We start from the raw sequence: 17625 nt of genomic DNA, 5'->3' as shown, positions 1-17625 counted from the left end.
GGTCCTATGATGAAGCGCATATGAAGTTTTGATGACTGCATTAAACCTGGGCCAACTAGCCATGACACATGTATATAGCTGTTGTTAATAGGTTGTTATAGTCGCGTGGTCGGCATTGAAGGTTTTATGTTTTGGTTCTATCTAGCTCTAAAAAACACAGATATAACCTATTTTGTTACTTGGGTAGGCTGCTTCAGTCGCGCGAGATCTAACCAGGACGGGCGTCGGTACTGAATGCTATTAACAACGGAGAGTTTTGGGCGCAGCTTAACCATAACCAGGTAGTGGTAGTGGTCCGAGTCGACGTTAGCGCTCCTATACGATCTGACGTCGATGATGTCTGAGAAGTGCCGACAATCAATTAGAACGTAGTCGATCTGTGTATCCGTCTGATTTGGTGACCACCAGGTGTACTTGTGTAAGAAGTTGTTCTGGAAGCAGGTACTACGTACGGCCATGTTTTTGGAGGTGACAAAGTTGATTAGTCTTAGACCCATTTTGTTAGTCAGCTGATGCGCGCTGAACCTTCCAATCACCGGTTTGTATTCCTCCTCTTGGTTGACCTGAACGTTGAAACCCCCGATGACGATCTTGGTTTCATATTTTGAGCAGCGACAACTGCGTGTTAAATTCATTCTTGACGTCTTCGGTACCTCCGAGGTGAAGGCTGTGCACGTTTATGATCCTGATATTGAAGAATCTGCCCTTTATTCTCGTGTGCTCCCTTGAAAATTGAGAGATTTGCAGTTCCACGTCTCGAGTTTCCAATCGTTAGTCGGTTTTTGTTGCGTGGGTCTGTGTCGATTGTTTCAGTCCGAATTATTTTGTTGCTCGTCCATTACTTGTCAGTGTTTTACGGTGGCGGCTTGTAAGGCCTGCACACCAACCCCCTGTCTCGCCAAAGGGGCCATCGTGCACAACACTGTTTAGAGTCCCACGTTGGCACGACAACGGTAATCGCCCCTTACCTGGAGTACAGATTGATGAGTTGTTTTGTTTGCTTCAGTTTTAAAAACTTTTCTCCATTTGTTGTTTTTTCTATTTTCAACTCGTTCCATCTTGTTTATACTAATTCTGTTCTTAGTTTTTTTTGCTTTTCTCATTATTTTACTTATCTTAAGTTTTTTATAATTTCTATGTTAGTATTGCTATTGAACATCTTGGTTGGTATCTTTTCTCCGTTTTTCTTTTCGTTCAGATGAATTAAGTTTTATAAATTTTTGATCAGTTTTCACGTATTTATATATATTATTTTGAATCTATTTATTTTTGTTTTCTTTAAAAACTCTCTACTGTTTTTGTAGTTGTTCATATCCATTTATATCCATTTTCCCGCTGTACTTGTGTTACTTTTAGTCTGTTTTATTATTTGGAATAACACTTCCATTTATTCAAGTGTTCTGTTTAATTCATTTCATATATTCTTGTCGTCTAATAGTTTTGCATAAATTAATGAGCGTAAAAATGAAAAAAAAAAACAATGATTAAACTTTTTTGTCACTTATTTCTTCCGTTTTTCGTTTATTTTATATTTTCTCTGTATACTAATTTTGATTTTTTTTTTAAATTACAAGAAATATAATACTGTTAAGTGTATCATATCGTTTATCATAAGCTGAATTCAATCACAAATTGTTCGGTAGTAAGTACTCTAAATCGCAATGATTACAAAAGAACAAAAAGTTACTACGTTATATGCTTGGAAATCGGGAACTTTCCAGGAGATATTTGGATGTATTATACATTCAAGAGGTTTAAATATTTCTTAAGTTAATGCATTGTATTATGCCTCCTTCAAAATTTAAATATATGACGATTCGATTTGTAGACCTAAATCATACACAAAAACCTTCCTGGATCAACACTAAGTAGATTTCTTACGATTTATATTTTCTAATGAATGGGATTCAGAACAGAGATCTGTTCCCTTTTGAACCAATACATCAAACGGAGCGGTCGCCGATTAAAAAAGAAGAATCTTGACCACGGTCAACACTGCTTCGCACGCACGACATCCGTGAGAAAACAAATCTCTTCAACATTCTCCGCTAAATACTGCCCGGTTTCTCCCCTGCCACCACAGCAAATCATCATCAATGTGTCAGCAGCGCATTACGATACAGTCAATGCTGCAGCAAGCAGAAAAAGTCACCTTCGTCATCATCAAAACAACTTTCCGTCAGCGAAGCTGCCATGACTTCCGCCTTCTCGCAAAAGGATTCCCGAACACCACCCCCTGGACTGCCGTTAGAACGAGAGCACCGGAGAATGTGGGTGAGAGAGTTGGGCGCGCCTTTTAGTTGCGAGCAAAAAGTGCAACTTGTAAGGCATACGCCCGATGCTGTCTGCTGCTACGAGAGATAGATTCCTTGCGGCTACTTCCCCTGCGAAAGAGACCGGTCTCAGAGAGTTCAAAGATTAAAGCGGAGAGACTTTTCCGGATTATTTTCCACGCGTTGTTGGAGTGCGAGAGCGCAAAGGAAATTGTACCGGTTCGCTTCCGAACCGGTTCCGCAGAAGGAGAACCACCCGAACGCTTGGAAAAGCCGTTCGGGTCGTCCCGTGGCGCACTGGAATTGTGCGGATAGATGTCAGTAGTGTTTTGAATACCGTCGAGGAAACAATGTAATATCGTACGTGTACGCGCGTGTGTTTTTTTTCTGTACCCTAGAAAAGCTGTCTCTCGCTTCCCTGCGGTCGCTACTAAAGCTACATACGGTGGAGTGTAAGCATTTTTTGGCGTAGGCTCACCACCCTACAGGCAATCAAGGAATGGTGAAGGGAAAGTGCTACGAAAAGACAGATAGAATTACCCACAGGCCAAAGGTTGTGTGATAGTGACTCGGATTAAGCACGGCTGAAAGTGGTGTCCAGGGGTGGATTCCTTTCTGGACCGATGGAATTCCACACTGCAATTGCACATTAGGGGTAGAAAGCGACATCCGGAGAAACCAATGTGTGACGACGGGGTTTTCCACCGGTCGCGTGGGAATTTGAATTGCTGTATTGTTAGTGCTGCTGGTAGTGAGTGCTGGTACCGCTGAAAGTGACCATCCGAAATTTGTGCGTGCGTGACTAGCAGTGAATTGGGAAAGGTCGAAAGTTGTCGCGTGTGGAGGGAAGAAATACTCGTTATTCAGTATTATTTCCGTAGAATCAATCCGCCACGTCCGGCTCAGCGGAAGTGAAATAAGAAAAGCTATCAATCATAATCCCAGATTAAAAAAACAAAACACGCGTTGCATCGCGGCCGGCACCCCGCAGTGTATCCATGTACTCCGAAAGTCCACGGTTAGCGTAGGATTACAGCGGCTTACATAATTGTACGCCGTCCGGTTTGTTGAGCCTAATTAACTTGCTCAGTGGTGTTAATTGGATAAAAATATTGCCAACCTGCAATGATTCACATCACAGACAACGTGGGTGATAAGTCAGTGAGTGTTAACGGTATAGAGGTTCCGTAACGAAAACCCAAGTGATTCTGATCCGACGTGATTATCCAAACGTGCGAAAGGTGCAAAAGCAGTGTAAAGCCACGATCGAGTAGCAGGCGACGAGTTCGCCTCCTAATGCGCGCCAATTAGACACGGGAATCAATCGAATGAGTGAAAGAGTGCGCACACAGTGATTCCGATTCCCCCTGAGCCGGGCTTATCGTATCGCTGGCAAATTGATAGGGATTCATCGGGTGTGAGTTTGTGTGTTTACCTTGCAGCTGGACAGGATCGGCCGCGTTTCTAGACAGGTAATGATTTGGGAGAATTTCTTTTGTTGCAGTGTGATTCTAACAAACTATGGTGAAAATTTAGTAACAACCGATAAAATAATTTTGAAGAAACTTTTTTAAATCAATAACATTGTGTCCTTATCTGACGAATCTGAAAGTGTTCTCTAAAAGTTGATCAGAAAAAAATGAACTCAATTTCAAGATCGAGCCAATAGGTCTTGTTGACATTTGAATAGTTTTATATGGTGTCGAAGATAAACCGTTTGAAAACATTATAAAGAAAGAAGGATACGCTAATTGCCAAGGCAGCTTTGATTTGTGGTGGTTTTCAGTATATTTTCTGTTTAGAGTAATATTAGTGATTTTCAAGACAAAGAGCTTTTAACCAGTTAAAACAAAATATTTACCAAATACAACATCTACTACACTTAAAACCAGCCAAAATTATATCAATCTTCTGTTTGAACGCCATCATTCAAACGTATCCACGATGATTTATCACATCTAGAAATATTCGAAGTTTTGCCCGAAAATATACGCTTATTTCTTTATGATCAAGTTCGATCGCATTTTTCAAACTTCAATTTTAATAATCCTTCTCGTATAAAAAATCACAAAAATACATTGTTATCTTGTTTTAAAACCTTTCTCCGATTATCAAGAATTCTATGCAATTAGTACTGTTTAAATTTAGCACAAAAATGAGTTTTACAGAGAAATTTGATTTGTTGGGACATTTGTTCGCTCGCCCCCATTTAGTTGAAGAGAATACGTGTCATGACATCAATTTTTTTGTGCAGCTGTATGCAGTTTCTAAGAATCAGCAAAAAAAAAACAGCATTATTCCCAAATTTGAACTTTTCGCTCGAGCAACGCGTATAGCATTGGAGAAAATACTAGTTTTGCTCGATGAAACCGCAAAATATGAATATTTTTTATTTTTTTATCACAAATACATTTTTTTTCAGTTGATGAAAATATTTTCGTTTCGAAAATTTGCTTTCCATGTTGTGTTCCTCTTACTTGAGTAGGGTGCCATATTGCGAAAAGGGTATTGAATTTCAAATTTCTTCTTCGATAGCTGGAATATTCCCCGTATTAATATAATAATCGGCAACATGGTCTCAAAAAATGTATTTGTATCAAAGTACAACTTTTGCAACGACTATAACAATTGGATACCCAAAATCGAAAATTGAAAGAGGATAGAAAATTGACAGTGAAAAAATCTTTGAACGCTTTATTTTTATTGCAGTTTTAAACTTTAACCTTTTTCTCCTATTTGTAAAGACTGGCAGCAAGCCCCATTCATCCAATAACAAATTACCTGGATATCGCATAGTATATCTAGATTACCGACGGTATCGCGCTATTATGATTGTGCCCAGTATGATTATTGAATATATTGATAATTGAATATCAGCTTAACCATTGTCGACCTTGGTTTTATTAATTACTCGATGTTATGGTTAGAGTCCCGTGGTGATCTGCTGTTCAAAGGTATATTTGATTTTAGCTCTGAAAGTACACTTCACTTACACATAATATCGATACAAAATAAGAAAAATAAATAAGACAAATAAGTGCCAATACACGAATAGGTCAACTGTATGTAAAAAAAAGAAATGTAAAAAAATTGTTCTAGGGTATCAGCTCTATTATTGTCAGGTTTGTCTTCCGGGGGTTAATGAAGTCAAAGAAAACTAATCTTTTGCAGGAAGATGCTCTGCATTGTGAAGAGCCATCATGCAACACATTAGTGCTCTAGGACATCATTTACATCCCGGACGATAATAGGTAAAACCTGACGATAATAGAGCCGATACCCTATGTGCTCCTAAAATCAGTTTTGAAGCTTTTTAGGCTTTCAATGCATGGAACTTTGGCAGTGTTTATATTTAATAGGAGACATAGCGTATCCATCATTTCAGTGGACTCGTTCAAGCGCATTCTAGTTTACTCTCATAGTGAATAATTTATTAGAAATTTCGTCGCGCTTCTATGATTGTTCCCAGTATGACTGGTTAAATATTAAAGCCTTCTCCCCTGCTTCAAAATCAAGAGAAGGGATGGGTTGCAGGGTGGTATCGTCCACGTGGTGCAAAAGGTCTAAATTGCCTGAGGAGTTTTCAGTTTTTTCAGCGGAAGCCTATTCAACAAAAGCAACAGAAAAGCAAATGAGTGCAACTTGAAATCTGTAGTATTTTCTGATTCAATGAACGTATTACAGGCTGTACAGAATGGAAAGGACCAGAATACCCCATAATTAAAAATATTGCATTTTCCGGTGGAATATCGTTAGGCTGGGTGCCCGCACATACGGGAATAACCGGGAACAAAATTGCTGATCAAGAAGCAAAAAATGCTGCTGCAGTCGATGATGTCTTAAACGTGGAAATTACACAGCAAGATTTGTACAAACATATAAAACGTAAATTCTCTACAAATTGGGGAACAGATTGGCCGAAAAGTGAACAGAAAATACGTACAAAAAAACTTCCGCAACCAGATGGATTTCATCTAATCGACTGAAACACTTTGAAGAGGTTGTGGTTACTCGTCTCCGAATAGGTCACACACGGTCATTTAATGGGAGGAACTAACAATCCAATTTGTAAGGAATGCGATATTCCATTATTGGTACAACGCATTCTTATCGACTGTATAAAGTATAAAGAAAAGAGAAAAACCTGGAACCCCATAATGGAGGACACACTAGGTGATGATACATATCAAACTACCTTGAAGACATAATTATTTTTTACGAAATATAGTATAAGAGAGTAAATATCAGTGTATTTGTGGTATAAGGTCAGTAGATTGAGATGTAAATTTGAGTTACGACGCGAATAACTGCCTAGTAATTGAAATGCCTACAATGAAAAAAAATATTTCCAGTTTCTTTTTGTGTGAAAAATCTTTAGCCGTTTATATTAAACTTTTGTCCGATTCGCACCGTTTATCAACTTAGTAAAAAAATTGGACACTCATTCTACGAACTTTTACTCATATCGAATTTGCCCTTTAGAAAGAAAACTTTATCATGAAATTATGTTCTGATTTTAGTCAGCTGTATGCAGTTCCGAAAAAATTGATGATACAGTTCCATTTCTGCACTATTCCTGAATTTAGTAGACTCAAAAGCTTCGCGGTCGGATGACGTATCTAATTTTATGGTTTGTTGGTGTCTCCGAAAACAAAGTAGTTATTAATGCTAAATCATAGAAGCGGAGATTTATGATGATTTAACAGGAAATAGAATAGAACAATCTTAAACAAATATATTTCTTCATGGAAAAATATAAATTTTGAAGCTCATACTACTCGTTTTTGCGAAAGTTTGTCCACACGATGTGCTCAAATAAAACCACAAATAATTGAAAATGTGAATAATGCGTCTTGAAGTGTCCTACAGATCAGACGTGTTTTCGGTTGCTTGTGGACTGGTCTTTGACTGCCCATAGCTTCAAAGTTTGTGTTTTGTCAGTGTGTCTTTTAAAGACTACCTGAAAGCTATTTCCCATCAGTCTTTCTGAAGACTACCTACTTTTGAATTTAACATTTGTTTTAACTTTTTTCGTATCACCTGAAATGGCAGGACGGAAAAAGAAACCTCGCATCGCTACGGGGAGGAAAAGAGAGGCATCTCTTTCTGACACTTTGAGTGTCTGTAATGACAATCCTTTTGATATTTTGCCTGAGCAAGAAGCTGGTGAAATGGAAAATATTAGTAATGAAACTATACAAAATGTAAATTCTTTTAAAAAGGAAAAAGTTCCACCTATTGTGGTAACTATTTCTTCTGAATTCAATATTTTCAAAAAGGAGCTTTCAACGTTTGTTTCTGACGTTAAAGTGACCTATCAAATTGGTCGTAGAGGCGAATGCCGCTTATTAGCCGACTCTATAAAGGGTCGTAATCGTCTTATTCAGTATTTAACTGAAAAGATGTATAAATTTTTTACATATGACACTAAGAGCGCCAAGCCGTTATAGATCGTATTGAAAGGTCTCACCAATGATCAAACCGTTGATGAGATCAAACTTACTTTAACAGATATACTTGGCATGGCCCCTACCCAAGTAATTCTAATGAAACAAAATCACGAGGCGAAAGCAGTCAGCGAACTGGAATTCTCCTTGTTAATAATTTAATTCATTTCAACCGTAGTGAGGTTAAAAATTTGAAATTTTTTGACGAAGCAAATGCTATTTATAATGTACGAGTAAAATGGGAAACGTATCGAAAGTTTGGCGGAGGTGAAAAGCATATCACCCAATGCCGTACTTGCCAACGTTATGGCCATGGTTCAAAATTCTGTAACAAGGACCAAAAATGTCTTATTTAAGGAGACTCTTCTCACAAAAGGACACATGTCCTGTAAAAGAGAGTTAAATTTTTCGCTGTGCGAATTGTAACGGCATCCATATGTCAAATTTTTATCAATGCCCAAAATCAATGTTTGAAGCCATCCAAATAGGTAAAAATTTTACAATTAAAATTGTTTCTAAATTGAAATTTAGCAATAATTTTAAATAAAACAATCAAAATTTTAAATTGGAATGCTCGTTCATTGAAGGCCAACAAGAATGAGCTTTTCAATTTTTTAACAGTAAATAATGTGCATATTGCAATTATTACTGAAACATTTTTGAAACCTAACATTAAATTAAAATATGATCCCAATTACGTGGTTCATAGATATGATAGGATTCAGGGTTCCGGCGGTGGAGTTGCAATTGTTATTCATCGCCGAATTAAACATTGTGCTCTTCCCCATAGTGAGACGAAAGTTATTGAAACTTTGGGAATTGAAGTCCACACAGATCTTTGGATTTTATTTATTGCCGCAGCATATTTACCACTCCAATGCACACGCGAGTACAAAAATTATTTTAAAGGTGATTTACAAAAACTCACCAGAAATCGTTCGAAATTTTTTATATTCGGCGATTTTAACGCTAAACATCGATCATGGAATAATTCTCAGAGTAATTCCAATGGCAAAATTTTATTCAATGATTGTTCTTCTGGATACTATTCTATTTTGTCTCCGAATAGTCCTACATGCTTTTCTTCTGTAAGAAACCCATCAACAATTGATTTGGTGCTAACAGATCAAAGTCATGTATGTAGTGATTTGATCACACATGCTATCTTTGATTTTGACCATCTTCCAATAACTTTTTCTTTATCACAAGAATCAGTTTTAAACCCTATGAGCTCTGTTTTTAATTATAACAAGGCTAATTGGGAAAGATACAAAACTCATATTGAAAATAATTTCAATAATGAGCTTGACTTGCAAAACGAAGTGAATATTGATTCCGCTTTAGAAGCATTGAAATGTGCCATTATTGATGCCAGAGATTATTCTGTTCCAAAGGCTCAAGTGAAATTTGATTCACCAATAATTGACGAAAATCTTCACATTCTAATTCGTTTGAAAAATGTTCGTAGACGTCAATATCAACATTCTCGTGACCCTGTTTTTAAAACTATTTATAAAGATTTACAGAAAGAGATTAAACATAGATTTACTCTTCTGAGAAATCAAAATTTTGAGACTAAAGTTGAAAAACTGAAACTATATTCAAAACCCTTTTGGAAGCTGTCGAAGATTCTTAAGAAACCTTCAAAGCCTATTCCAGTTTTAAAAGATGGTGAACGTTTTCTTGTATCCAATGAACAAAAGGCTCAAAGACTTGCTCAGCAGTTTGAGAGTGTCCATAACTCAAATTTGAATTTTGTGAGTCCAATTGAAAATGAAGTCACTCGTCAATTTGATTCAATTTCTTCCCAGAATTTTTTACCTGCAGAAATAATTGAAACTAACTTGAATGAGATTAAATCAATTATTAAAAATTTCAAAAATATGAAAGCACCTGGTGACGATGGAATCTTTAATATACTAATCAAACATCTCCCTGAGAGCACAATGGAATTTTTAGTGAAAATTTTCAATTGCTGCTTCAAAATTGCATATTTTCCCAAATTATGGAAAAATGCAAAAATTACTCCAATTTTAAAACCGAATAAGAACCCAGCTGAAGTTTCAAGTTACCGACCAATCAGTTTGCTTTCTTCAATAAGTAAACTGTTTGAGAGAGTTATTCTTAACAGAATGATGTCACACATCAACGAAAACTCAATTTTTGCAAATGAACAGTTTGGATTTCGCCATGGGCATTCCACAACTCATCAATTGCTCAGAGTTACTAATATGATACGAGCTAACAAATCTGAAGGTTATTCCACTGGAGCTGCTCTCTTAGACATAGAAAAAGCATTCGATAGTGTTTGGCATAAAGGTTTGATTGCGAAATTGCAAACTTTTAATTTTCCAATTTACCTAATCAAAATTTTAAAAAATTATCTTACTGATCGAACTCTGCAGGTTGTCTATCAGAATTGAAAATCTGATAGATTTCCTGTCAGAGCAGGTGTGCCCCAAGGTTCAGTATTGGGCCCAGTCCTGTACAACATATTCACTTCAGATCTTCCTGATTTGCCTCCAGGATGCACAAAGTCATTGTTCTGCGATGACACAAGCATTTCCGTAAAAGGAAAAAGCCTTCGTGTCATATGCAGTCGATTGCAGAAAAGTTTAGATATTTTTTCTTCCTACTTGCAAAAGTGGAAAATCTCTGCCAATGCTTCTAAAACTCAAATGATATTTTTCCTCGTAAGACTAGGGCCAAACAATAATCACGTTGTCAAGATGAATGGGGTTATTTTAAGTTGGTCTGACAAGGTTAAGTACTTGGGACTAATTTATGATAAAAAACTTATTTTCAAAGAGCACATTGAGAGTATACAAGCCAAGAGCATCAAATATATAGAATAAAATTCTGAAAATGATTTTGAAGCGTCCTCCTTGGTTTGGTACACTCGAATTACATAGACTTACTGGTGTTGAACCATTAGAAGCTATGTCAAATAAAATTATTAACAATTTTCGACAAAAATCGTTGCAATCCTCAATTGCTACGATAAGCTCTCTTTATAGCCAATAAGTTAGCATTCAAGTTAGTTGAAAGTTTACTTTCCTTTCTTGACAATTTGGTTTAAATGCCTACGAACGATAAGTCCTAATTGCGAAAGCAAACAAATCCTCACAATTAAAATTACAAATTTCTAACAGTGTTGAGAAGTCACCATTTGTGATTGGACACACATACTCATTATTCACTAATATTTATCATAAATACCTAAGCTACTAACAAAAAAAAATCGGAAATGTGAATACAAATGACTGATAAAACATTGATTTTTTGGCAAACAGAAATAATTGAAAATCCTTCAATTGAAATTTTAAAAACTCTCTGCTTGATATCGAATACTGAATTATCTTTCAATAAAAAAGTATTAGAAACTATTAACATATACTATGTAAAGCCAAATTGAAGAAAATAAAAATACATTCAATTTTGAAAACATAATAAAAGTGTATACATCGATCAATGCACAAATTCTGGTGTAAAGAATTAAACTATTTTCATATTGAATCATTAAAATCTGAAGTTATCCAGATTCAATCGCAGGATGCGGGAATATTAAGTCTAGAACTATCTGAAAAACTAAATTTAAAAAAATCAAACAAATTGTCTATTAGGTTCTTCAGATACTGCTGCTTTGATTATGCAACACAATTTCAAATTCTCATCAGCAAGCAAAGCACAAGTCCAGCTGTCAACTTCGATGTGATTTATAAGAGAGCCCCCACCTAGGGAAGTCGAAAATATTTCCAACTCGAAAATATCCTAGACCGGCTAGGAAACCAATTTCCAATAACAACCAACAGAACTAAAATCGTTCCGATTACTCTGACGAGTATCTTGATAATGTCAAAATAAAATAATAAAGGTATTCTCCATCTCAAATGATTAAATTTCTAAATTCAGTCCTTCATATCTGATCATCGCGCGCGATTTTCAAACCTTCGTAGACTACTCTTTTTTATTTTATACTACATCAATAATTACAAAATCCATCATCACCCTCGTGACGAACATAATAGTTTTTCAGTGCTACCATATTCCTTTAAAAAGCTATATAAGCAGAGTCCACAGAGATCATCCGTTACAAGAACTTCGTCAATTACAGTTTAGCTAAATTAAAAAAAATTAAATAACTGCTTAAAATTCAGCTTTGACGTGTGAAATGCATAGTCTCTTGAATTCTGATAGCGTCGCCGTACGTCTGATGTGTCTAGGCATCGAATTGTATACATTTATTCCTTTAAAGAACAATGAATTTTGTGAAGCACTAGTTCAAAAATGTGGTGTTCTAATTTCTCCCGCATTTCTTGTGTTATATCTATGGATGTCACTTCCTCTAACAATTCGATCACACAAATATCGGGGCAGCAATCCATTAGCTACTTTAAAAATGAACACCATTGTCAGAAAAACAATTCGTTGCTTCGCCGATAGCCATTGCAAAGCGTCAAGCATCAAGGACGAGGAAGTGTATCTATTGCATCTCAAAATCAACCGCATTATTCTATTTTGCAAACGCTGCAATCTCGATATTTGTGTTTCATTTGCCAAAAATAAAATGGAAGTGCAAAAGTCTAAATGAGGAGAGATGATTGATTTATAGAGATGAATCTTGCTGAAAGTATTCAACTCCTTTTTCAAACGACAGAGGATTCCCTATTTCTTGGCAATTTTCTTGATGACATTATCAATGTGAACATTGAACTTTAGCTTGTCATCAATAATCACGCCAAGATATTTGATCTCACTCACGCGATCGATTGTCTCACCATCAATTTCAACTGAGACATTTTCATTTACACGGTTTCGCGAAATAATCATGAATTTTGTTTTGTTGGTATTCAATTTTAGCTGTTTGAATTTCAACCATCCGCTCAGCGATCGCAAATCTTTGTTTAAATGCAATATGGCTTCTTCGAGATTTTTAGCTGCAATGAACAATACTGTGTCATCAGCAAAAAGATTTATGTCACAAAAACGTAAGACTCTTCTCATATCATTAATGTACATAATAAACAAAATAGGCCCTAATACACTTCCCTGAGGTACACCAAGAGTGTTCCTTATGGGATCAGAGGTAAAATCATTGAAAATAGTCCTTTGAGTTCTGTCACACAAGTAGTTTTCAAACCATTTGTATGCAGTACTCGTAATTCCAAAGCGCTTTATAGTTTGTAACAATAAGGGCCTAGAAATCGTTTCAAAAGCGCGTTTAAGATCCAAAAACACCGCAACAATAGTATCCTTACGCTCAATGTTTTTTTTCTTCACATAAGGACGCTCAATGTTTTCTTTCCATTTTGCTAACACCAAATTCAATGCAGTTTCACAAGAATGGCCTTCCCGATATCCTGATTGTTCTGGTATCAGCAAACCGTTAGAGTTCAAATATTGTAACAGTTGGCCTTTTACAGCAAGTTCTAAGATTTTCTTTAAAGTGTGCAACATATTGATAGGACGAAACTCTTCGGCTTTAATCGTCCCAGCAACTTTTTGTATTGGAATCACTAACGACTCCTTCCAAATTTGTGGCACGTGCCCCGTTTGTAATGATTCGTTTATAAGGTCAAGTAGATCGTGCCCAATAACATGAAAACAATCTTGAATAACGCTAGCATTAACGTTATCAATTCCAGCCGTTTTATGAAGAGAAAAACATATGTTTTTGAGTTGTTCTAGTGTAAGTTGGTGAAAGCTTTCAAAACTACAATTAACATTATACGGCCGTTTTATTTCATTCGGTTCATTAACCAATTCAATTGATTTATTGATCAATGAAACACTTTCGATGAAATAATCATTGAACTTACTTGCAATTGTTGCTTCAGAATGTTCTTCAATGCCATCAAAAGTTATGGACCGCGGATTAAAATTGCAAGGTTTCAGTAATGACTTCAGTATTCTCCATAACTCTTTGCTGTTGTTTTTATGTTGATCAATTTTCCCCTGTATATATTCGCTCCGTGTTTTGTTCAGAGATTGTGAATATATATTCCTAGCAACTGTATAATTGTACCAATCATTATCATTTGTTGTTCTACAAAACTTCTTGTACAATTTGTCTCTTTTTCGCCTGAGGCGCAAAAGATTTAGATTGTACCAGTTGTTCGAGTTCCTAACAACAACATTCTTTTGTTTGACTAACTGATTAGTACAGTTTTTTAAAACATTGTTCAAAATAGTTGCTTTATCATCAAGGCTACGAGATAGGGAAAAGTCCAAGTTTCTTGCAACAAGCTCCGAAACCTTTTGTTTCGAGTAATTTTTCCAGCACTTAAATTTCACTTGATTTATTTTACTTCCCGTACCACAATTATATATAACAATCGTTTCATGATCGGTAACTTTTAAATTGGGACTCACCATTGCAGAAACGGAGTCAAAATTAGTATAAACGTGGTCAATCAAAGTCCTACTATGTCTGGAAATACGGGTATACTCATTGATTATTTGTTTCAAATTGCAAAATTCGGCTAAGCGCTTCAAATGATTTGAATTGAGGTTATCGCGCCAATTCATGTTAAAATCTCCGGTAATAAGGTTAAATTTACTACAATCCACAAAAACTTCGAACCAAGTTTCCAAAATCTCCATAAAACGCTGGTCACTTGAACTGGGAGAATGATAAACAACACCATAATTACCCATCTTCATGCCACCTTCCACCGTAATGCCCAAGAACCAGTTTCCATCAATTGCTTCGTTGTGGCGAAGATTGAATCGAATTGATTCCTGTGCATAAATAGCAACACCGCCAGTCTGTCTGGAATGCGAGCAACAAGCAGCTATTTTGCATCCCGGTATAGAGTATTGGTCGAACGCATCAATATCTACAATGTGAGTTTCTGATAAAAATACCAAAAATGGACGCTTTTCCTCTACAATCTGTCGCAAAGCAACGTAGTTTGTAGATAACCCTGCAATATTCAAATACATCATATCGAATTGATTCACATTCCACTTGGAACTTGGTTGCTATTTATCGAAACGCAGGCTGCTTTTTTTTTGCTCATACAATTTCTTGTAAACTGAGCATTCCGAGCTAGATGCTGCGTGGTTAACGTCCAAATTCATTTTGCGTTCTTTATTAAATTTTAAACAGTTAATGCATTTCGATACAGTGGAAGAACATTCAGATGTCTTGTGTTGCCCGCTACACAAGGAGCACTTTTCATCGTTTTTACATTCTGTGCTCTTGTGCCCAAATTCTCCACATTTGAAGCATCTCAAAATGTTAATCGCTGGAATGATGTGGCACCGATCCCACCCAACATTCACTTTTTTCGCGGTCAACAAACTATTATACGACTTTTTATCGACTTCAATTACCACGTTGAACTTGTTATATTTGAAACGTGGATTTATCGTACATACAAATAACCTTGATACTATCGATAGAAACCGCCTCGTTTTGACTCTTTAAAAGGTCAATGAAGGCGTCAGGAGAATACTGATCACTCATACCCATTACTTTTAATCTTGGCACCGGGGGAACGGGTACAACAGCTGTGTAGCTTTCACCAAGGTTGTTTTCAATACCACTTTTCACGATCTCTATGTTATCATTTGTTGCACACTCAACAATAACTGAGCCATCTTTCCCGTTTCTAAAGTTACTTATTTTGTGGGTCTTCGGATCTAAATTCGACTTTAAAAATTCCCTTGTAGCTTCACTACTCTGGGAGGACTCTTTTGGCTTGATCACAATGACTGGACCAGCCTTACGTTTTTTTATATTACCACGAACTACACTCGCAAAAGTTAAAACTTCTGTTTCGTTATTCGCGCAATTACCATCATCATTTAATTTACGTTTTTTAGTCTTTTTTGCCACATTCCGATTCAAACTATCAGAATCCGACACATTATTGCCAATTTCAACTAACTCCTGTCTACGTTTATTTTCTAAAAATGAACTAGTCATAATATCCATTTTTCCACTAATAAATTTATCAAAATCATCGCCTCTTTGCTTTAGAGTACTGATTATATTTAAGCTCATTTTTTCCATCCCGCTCTTTAACGCGTTGCCTATCTGAGCAGTAATGTTGTTTTGGATATCTGCAACCAAACTTGAAATCTGTTTGATCTACTGTCATAGTGCATCAACATCCAAAACTGAAACATTCTGCTCGTCACAACTCTGAACTGATAGACAGTCGTTGCATTTAAACAGAACATTATCGCTTGCATTGATTAATTTCACTGAGGGTCCACTTATTCCACCGCAGCGAGAGTGAAATCTCCCTCCGCAGCGAAAACAGCAAACGAGATCGTTAATCAAGACAATACGTTTACACTTTACACATTCCATTTCAGCCTTACACAGTGGACGCTACGTACGGCGTCGCACAGGCAACAGAGACAATAGAGAAAAAAAACAGCACCAAACAAACCAGCTCACACCGCAGTGAGTGGCGGAAAGAAATAACAAATTTATATCAAAACAGGTAGTTACTACTGCACTTCTACTTATCCTGATTGAGATCCTTAATAGGTACACTTTGGAATCACAATTTCCACTGTATACACACAATTTCACACGTAAATTAGTTTGAAAATTTCACAGCACGCAATAAACAAACTATGATGTTCGCCATTACAAAGATCACATTAACGTATGCTCAGAGCAAGAACAAAATTTGAGAAGACATAATTGTATTCGGAAGCTTTTTACGTTTCCATTTCAAAGAACTTTTCGAACCTTGTTGAGCATCTTTTACTGCAACAATTTTCGAGTACAAATTTAACGGAAACTCAGCTGCAAGCTCGATTGCAATCCATTGATAATTGTGCTCGCTATTGACCGATTGCAGTAATGTTAGTCACGTTTGTTTTCATCCTACACCACTTAAACCAATCCAATGATGTTTTTTTTTTCAAAAGGAATAAGAAAAGATGGATTTTGATTGTTTTTGCACAGCACTTCTACTTGTCATCATAAAAAACAGATTTGTATTCAATCTTGGAATACTTAAAATAAAAATGATAATCCAATATCATATTGTGTGGATTATTCACCAAGTTTTCACTTCCATTGTATATACCAAATGTTTTTAAATAATGTTTGCAAACAATTTATTTATTTAAAATAACTTTTAAGTAACTTTTACATAAAATACTCTGTTCCCAATGAAGATACAAAATTTATTTGTTTGGAAAAGTTTCATATTTTTGCAAGTTCTAAAACTTTGCCAAATAAATCATGCCTCTATTTCTTAACACAAAAAAGTTATTATTTTCAATATATGAAAACCTACTGCAACATATGCTAGCCGTACTCTAGTATGAGTGGATTGGGACCAATGGAACCTTTAAGAGTTTTCTAGTACTTGAGCCTAATTTCAAGAAAAAGTATTGACACCATGATTACACTTGTCCCATTTTAACATATACGTTCTTGAAGTTATCGAAAAAATAATCTTAAATATGATATTTGTAAGGAAAAGTCCTACATGTGTATAGTCTTTGGCAATAATGTGTGTTTTGTGAACTCTAGCGATTGCTTTGGTACGAAAAACTAATTTTTAGGTAAGTTCTTTTAAGTAAGTTCCTTTAACTTTTATGAATAAACCATTCTTCTATCTCTTAACATTAAGCTAGAATGAATGTGAAAGGCGCTATGGAATTAAGCTCCACTTTTTGCCTTATTGGACTCTGCATTGTTAAAAGATAACTTTTATTTGACGTGCATCATTAAACAGTGCAATTTATTGGAAAATATCCTAGAAACATAAAAAAATCTAGGAAGTACTGAAAAAATATTTTGGACCACCAATATATTAAGAACCGTTTGTGGAAATACTTCGGATTATCATATTGTGAATCATCATCGATCGTTTTAGAGTAGAAATAGTGGATTTGTGAGGAACATCCTTCTGCCATTGAGTTTTCGC

General features: G+C 35.9%; 1 protein-coding gene across 2 annotated transcripts in view; it reads left to right on the top strand.

The window, feature by feature from the left end:
* Nucleotides 1-2609: 2609 nt before the first annotated feature.
* Nucleotides 2610-17625, top strand: part of LOC129731141 (synaptogenesis protein syg-2) — an 827904-nt gene continuing 812888 nt past the window's right edge. For both annotated transcript variants that reach the window (XM_055690922.1, XM_055690921.1), the window contains exon 1: nt 2610-3745. The gene's annotated coding sequence lies outside the window, so the exon portion shown is untranslated. The remainder of the gene's footprint in view (nt 3746-17625) is intronic.

Source organism: Wyeomyia smithii, chromosome 3 (assembly GCF_029784165.1).
Source record: "Wyeomyia smithii strain HCP4-BCI-WySm-NY-G18 chromosome 3, ASM2978416v1, whole genome shotgun sequence".
In the NCBI taxonomy this organism is placed as follows: domain Eukaryota; kingdom Metazoa; phylum Arthropoda; class Insecta; order Diptera; family Culicidae; genus Wyeomyia; species Wyeomyia smithii.
Note: the sequence above shows the minus strand (reverse complement) of the source record. Positions and strands in the feature narration are given on the sequence as shown.